The sequence below is a fragment of the Rhinoraja longicauda genome, chromosome 3, assembly GCF_053455715.1.
Source record: "Rhinoraja longicauda isolate Sanriku21f chromosome 3, sRhiLon1.1, whole genome shotgun sequence".
Taxonomy (NCBI): Eukaryota; Metazoa; Chordata; class Chondrichthyes; order Rajiformes; family Arhynchobatidae; genus Rhinoraja; species Rhinoraja longicauda.
This window is the reverse complement of record NC_135955.1, coordinates 49,707,093-49,713,818: the sequence shown is the minus strand read 5'-3', so window position 1 is coordinate 49,713,818 and position 6,726 is coordinate 49,707,093.

Here is a 6,726-nt window from a genome sequence, read left to right as displayed (position 1 = left end):
TGCGTTCTGCCGAACGCACTACTCTCTGCAGGGCCTTCCTGTCCTGGGCAGAGCTGTTCCCAAACCAGACTGTAATGTTGCCAGACAGGATGCGCCAGATCTTTGAGCTGGCATTAATCCGCCGGCCAAAACTCAACTCAGCATCAAGTGTGAGACCAACATTGTAAGCCAACTGATTCAGTTTCAGATAGTTGGCAAGCGGTTCAGAGTCACCCGTTAAGGGCAGGCGGCTGCAATTAGGAACTAAAGATGATGGCTTCAATACATCGTATGCTTGCCTTCACCAATTGGGGCATTGAGTATAAAAGTCAGGAAGTCATGTTGCAGCTTTATAGGACTTTAGGCCAGATTTGGAAAATCGTGTTCAGTTCTGGTCGCCCCATTACAGAAAGGATGTTGAGGCTTTGAAGAGGATGCAGAATAGATTGCCACAATGCTGCCTGGATTAGAGGGTATTACCTATAAGGAGAGGTTGGACAAACTTGGAATGTTTTCTGTGGAACGCTGGAGGTTGAGGGGAGACCGGATCAAAGTATATAAAATTATGAGAGGCATAGATAGGGTAGACAATCAGAACCTTTTTTCCCAGGGTGGGAATATCAAGGACTAGAGGGCATAGCTTTAATTTGAGAGGGGTAAAGTTTAAAGGAGATGGGTGGGGCAAGTTCTTTAATACAGAGAATGGAGAAAAGAACTGCCAGGGTTAGTGGTGGAGGCCGATACAACAGTGGTGTTTAAGAAGCTTTTAGAAAAGCACCTGGATATGCAGTAAATGGAAGAAAATGATCACGTGAAGGGAGGTGAGAACAGTTTAACTTGGCATTATGTTTAGCATGGATATTGTGGGATGAAAGGCCTGTTCCTATGCTTTGTCCTCTGCTCTGTTTTTTCTCATCTTCAAAACTGGGAGGAAACATCTTATTGGGCTATCAGGCTAAAGGACTGACAATTTAGAGACTGAGCATGTTCGGTGTAGATGGTGGTGAGTGACAGTCGGGTACCATCAGTCACACATGAACTACGTACGGGTAACAATGAACAATCCCTTGTGATAGTTGGGGCAGTAAGCTATCCCTCCTCATCCTTTCCAATCTCTCCGCACCCATTGGCAATGTTGAGTAGACCATCCCTGACCAGCCTCTCTACCGCCATCTGGTGGAACTAAATGGGATTGATCTTGTTTAATGCTAATCATATCTATTCACACATAGCCAGAGAATCACCAACATTGATAGACACAAAGTGCTGGAGTAACTTGCTGGGTCAGGCAGCATCTCTGGAGGGAAAGGATAGGTGATGTTTCGGGTCGGGACACTTCTTCAGACTGGTCTGATGTCTGAATAAGGATCCCGACCCGAAACGTCATCTACCCTTTTTGTCCAGAGATGCTGCCTGACCCATTGAGTTATTCCAGCACTTTGTGTCTATCTTTGGTACAAACCAGCATTTGCAGTTCTTTGATTCTACAATCCCCAGCTCTAATTTCCTGCCCCTACACTAGGTTTATCCTCCTCTCCGATGGTCTATTCTTGTTGTCTTTGTATTTCTCACCTATAAACTGGCCCATGGGAATGCCAGCCTATAGATACTCCCATGTGCAAGGTCCATACATAACTACCCCGAGATTCTTCATTTTCTCCAAATGATCAGATTGCAGAGATTAAACAAGGAATTCAACCTCAATTTTGGGAGCTTAAAAACCTGAAATCTGAAATGACTTGATAGCCATGTTGCAGCATATTTGTTCATTTATTAATTCATTGGATATGGGTGAAATTTGCAATTCTTAATCTATTCCTTAAAAATGGCATCACCTCTTAAGGTGGTCAAGAGGCTTTAGGCATGTTGGCCTTCATCAGTCAAGGTATTGAGTATAGAAGTTGGGACTTTATGTTACAGTTGTACAAGATGTTTGTGAGGCCACATTTGGAGCATGTATGCTGTTTTGGTTACCCTGCTGTAGGAAAGATGTTGCTATGAAAGAGAGCAGTGAAGATTTACAAGAATGTTGTCAGGACCTGAGGGCCTGAACTTGGGCAGGCTGGGACTTTATTCCTTGTAGCAATGGGGGATCTTATAGAGGTGTATAAGATCATGAGGGGAATTAATCAATTTGATGCACAGGGTCTTTTGCCCAGTGTAGGGGAATCAAGAACCAGTGGACATAGGGTTAAGGTGACAGGTGAAAGATTTATAGGAATCTGAGGGGCAACATTTTCAAACAGAGGGTGATGCGTATTTGGTACCTGCCAGAGGAGGTAGTTGAGGCAGATACGACAGCAGCACTTAACAGACATTTGGACAATTACATGGACAGGAAAGGTTTAGAGGGATATGAACAGTAGGTCTATCCCGGCAGAAGGATTTTCCAGCAAAACCTCTGGGAAAACTGGGGGAGGCTGGGGGATGTTGGATTCATCAGGTCAGAGATGTTTCAGAACAGTTCAAACAGATGTGAATAATTTAAAGAACAAAAAAAAGTATAAAGTAAAATAAAATAATAAGTTTACTTCAAATGCCTTTAAATACTAGAAACTAATTTAAAAAAACACACACAAAGTAAAATAAATGAACCACTTATTTTTTTCGATGAAGATTGTGGACAATATTCGAATGAATGGGCTCAGATTACATCTCCAACCTAAAAGTGAGGGGCTGGATGTGAAGTGCATCCTGAACCTCAATGCACAATGTTTGGTCTATCACTGCCAAACTCAGTGCCAAGTTGAATGGTGGGCATCAGTAACTGACCTTTAGCTCATGCCCAACTTCCAAGTGAAGACAACCAGTGAGAAGCACATCACCAGCAGTTCTTGTTAGCAACCTCTGCACAAGATATGATCTCTTCCAATAATGCACTTAAAAGGCTAATTCATACTGGGAATGGTCCTGCGGGGAACAACTAGCTATGTCTTCCTGATTAAATTTTACTTTGTATGCCTCATTGTCACCTTCCCCTAGCTAACAATGATCTATTCTACATTTTCCTTGAACTTCATCCCCTTTGATCTCTTGTTTTCACCTTACCCTTTCATATCTCTCATTTCCCTCTCCCCTAACTCTCAATCTGAAGAAGGGTCTCGACCTGAAATGTCACCCATTCCTTCAATCCAGAGATGCTGCCTATCCTGCTGAGTTACTCCAGCATTTTGTGTCTATCTTTGGTGTAAACCAGCATCTGCAGTTCCTTCCTGCACAACTAGCTAATATTGGCAGCTGGTCTTGTACTCTGTGCAGGCCAAAGTTGGCCGTACAGTTGTGAGTGTAAAGGGAGTCTGGTAGGGGGCTGAAAATGTATCCTTGCAGGGCAATGGTGTTGAGAATTATTATGAAGGAGATGTTGAGGCAGGAAACATGTTCCCAATGTTGGGGGAGTCCAGAACAAGGGGCCACAGTTTAAGAATAAGGGGTAGGCCATTTAGAACGGAGATGAGGAAGAACTTTTTCAGTCAGAGAGTGGTGAAGGTGTGGAATTCTCTGCCTCAGAAGGCAGTGGAGGCCAGTTCGTTGGATGCTTTCAAGAGAGAGCTGGATAGAGCTCTTAAGGATAGCGGAGTGAGGGGGTATGGGGAGAAGGCAGGAACGGGGTACTGATTGAGAGTGATCAGCCATGATCGCATTGAATGGTGGTGCTGGCTCGAAGGGCTGAATGGCCTACTCCTGCACCTATTGTCTATTGTCTATTGTTGTCACCTATTCTCACTGATTGTGTTCTCTAGGTTAGAAAGTCGAGGATCCAGTGGCTGAAAGGGTTGCTGATTCCTAGTCCAAGGCTAGCAACTTTAGAGTAATATATCAATCAGGTGTAGGACCTTGTTGGCTTTGGACTTTGAACTGAAGAATGGAAGTCCAGATGATTGGGAACATAAAATTTCTATCCCCTGAAATGCAACTAAGTTAGCTTCCTTCATAAAATCTCCTTACAAATCATAATGCTAAACTCTTCTGATTTGATTATTTTTAGTGCTCATAAAAGTGAAGAATGCAGAATTTGATCTTATTGATATTTGGGAAATCAGCACAATCAAGATCATAAGTGATTGGAACAGAATTAGGCCATTTGGCCTATCAAGTCTACTCCACCATTCGATCATGGCTGATATATCTCTCCCTCCTAACCCCATTCTCCTGTTCTCCTATAGCCCTTGACACCTGTGGTGTCAAGCGGATTCACAGATCTAATGTGTTATCAACAAACTCACAGTGGCAAAAATGATTTTAAAATATTGTTTATTTTACAATTTACAGTTTGAAGAAATGTTCGGTACTGAGGCAGTACGTGCACAAGATCGTTGATCAATAGATACATTTTCCCAAGTTTGCAAATCCCATTACACTCAGCTTTTCTTCAAAATTTTATTAAAAGCAAAGAATGCAAGACAACAATATTTCAAATGTTACACTTCTAAGATCTACCATTCTATAAAGATAATTTCCAGTAACAGCACCTGAAGTAAAAATAAAAATCAATTCAGAAAGCTGCCAAATAATATCTTCTACTATTTAAATGATTCCGGACAAGTTGATATGAAATTTCTTCCTAGAATAAAATGAATACTCTTCAAATAAAGCAACAAAATAAAACCAAAAGAGGCGACTAATGGATAAGAAATACCCTGCTTATCCATCATTGCATGCTTCTTGTTTTGTTTCACATATCAATTACCATTTTGTTCTGCAGTTTATAAATTGGCCATAGAGGAGACCTGGTTATTTTTGTATTAGTTATATGAATGAGTTTGGCTAATGAAGTGCACCAGATCTGGGCATACAAAGAGAAAGAAAGAGTTTCAGTACAGCTTGCTCATTTGAGTTACAGTGTTTCAGCTTTGCCAGCATGTAGACACATGGAACAGATATCCTCAAACTAAATTTAAATGGTCAGGTCTTTTTTCACTCCTATCTAGTTACTAAAATTTGCACGGACATAAACAAGTTTGCGCACTTATTAACAATAATTGTCCCTCTTAGAAATAGAGCACCTTGTCAATTTGACACATTGTTCATTTTCTGAAGAACACTACTGTATTTAAGTTAGCTAAGGTCCCAAGAAAGACGGACAGTCAACATTTCTGAAATAAAACATACTCATAAAAGCTCAACTTTACTTACAGTCTGTAGAGAAAATTGCCGTCGTCAAATATATTAAGAATGAGAGCTGAATGTACAGAACTTGTACATAGGAGTGAATGTACAGATGCTTGCGTTTGAAGTCAGCTGAGGTTAAATTTATAATAATTAATTCCCAATAAAGTAAGCCCTTAATTTTTGAAGCCTGAAACTCAATCAGTCCATCTTTCCTCTTTTAAAATGTGTTCAAAATAATGGCACTTAAGCTGAAAAGTTTATAAAAATATATATTTTAGTGTTATACACGGTACAGCTCGGTGTGGAGATCTGATTCAGTGAATAATAGAGGAATAAGAATCAGCTACTAGTTCTTCATAAACCTCCCAACTGAAAACATAGGAACTTAAAATGTATGTTGTGGTGAAAATAATGTGCTCACAAACTTATCACTAAGCAGATTTTTTTTAAGTAATGTGGGTATTACTATATACCTCAGTGGCATGTAATGGAGGTAAAAACACATGCTAAATGATGTCTACAGTTAAAATTGCATTGTGTAGCAAAACCTTGAAATTATGCTATGAATTTCCACTTAATTTAATAGAGACATTTTACTTTAAATGAATTAATACCTCCATTTAAAAAAACAGACCAAGATAATTTTAATATTAATCAGTCTTTCAACTTATTTTTGTTTGTTTTTATCGGAAATCACATGACTCATATTACATAAAAAGCACATCAACAGAAATATTATAAGGTAGTGAAATTCTAGCAAGGGAGTTCACCTAGGCTGGGTATGTTTACTGGGTAATGGGCCATGGTATGTAGGCCTGAGCAGATGGGTCTTACCATGTGGTTTTGCTGCATGGCAGCAGGGTACATTCCCAGACTGATTCAGACATGTTTGGAGGGATACGGACCAAACGCGGGCAGGTGGGACTAGTGTAGCTGGGACATGTAGGGCCTGTTTCCGTACTGTATCACTCTATGACTCTGACTCTATGATTCAATGAGAGTTGTCCTAAAAGGTTTAGAAGTACCTGCTTCTACAGAGAACAGGCAATCATCCCTGTATAGGTCTCTAATCAGAAAGACGAAGAGTAAACAATCACTGAAAGATTGGTCCCAGTTGGATTAGGAATCACAATGCACTCAAGAGAAAATAAAATGTTAAAAAAATTGTTGACCCTTCACTTCATTGCAGTTCTGCTTGTGCAATATCTCACTGGGCCAATGCCTCTATTACAAGGGCACTGATATTGGGACCCAGCCCTTATATTTAAGTCCCAGGAGTTGAAATCAAGTCAGGGTGAAATTAAGGTGGCAGATATGGATCACCCTGCTGAATTTCTGGTGATAAAATAATTTTTTGCCCTTATTTATTTTGTAGCCAATGCAAATTCTGAATAATGGCATCATGGGTTTTTTTTTCTTTTTTTTTTCTTTATCCAAGTTTAAAAAAAATGCATTACTTAATTTAAAAAATGTCTCTGGAAATGTATAACTTGTCCAAAAGTATCCAAAAATGTTAAAAAAATCGCAAATAATGATTAGGGTGGAGTTATTTCTCTACACCCCTTTGAGATTTGCTGCATATTTCAAGCACCATGTTATACTTCAGCCAATGCAGTGTTTTTTGCTTGCTTTTATCCT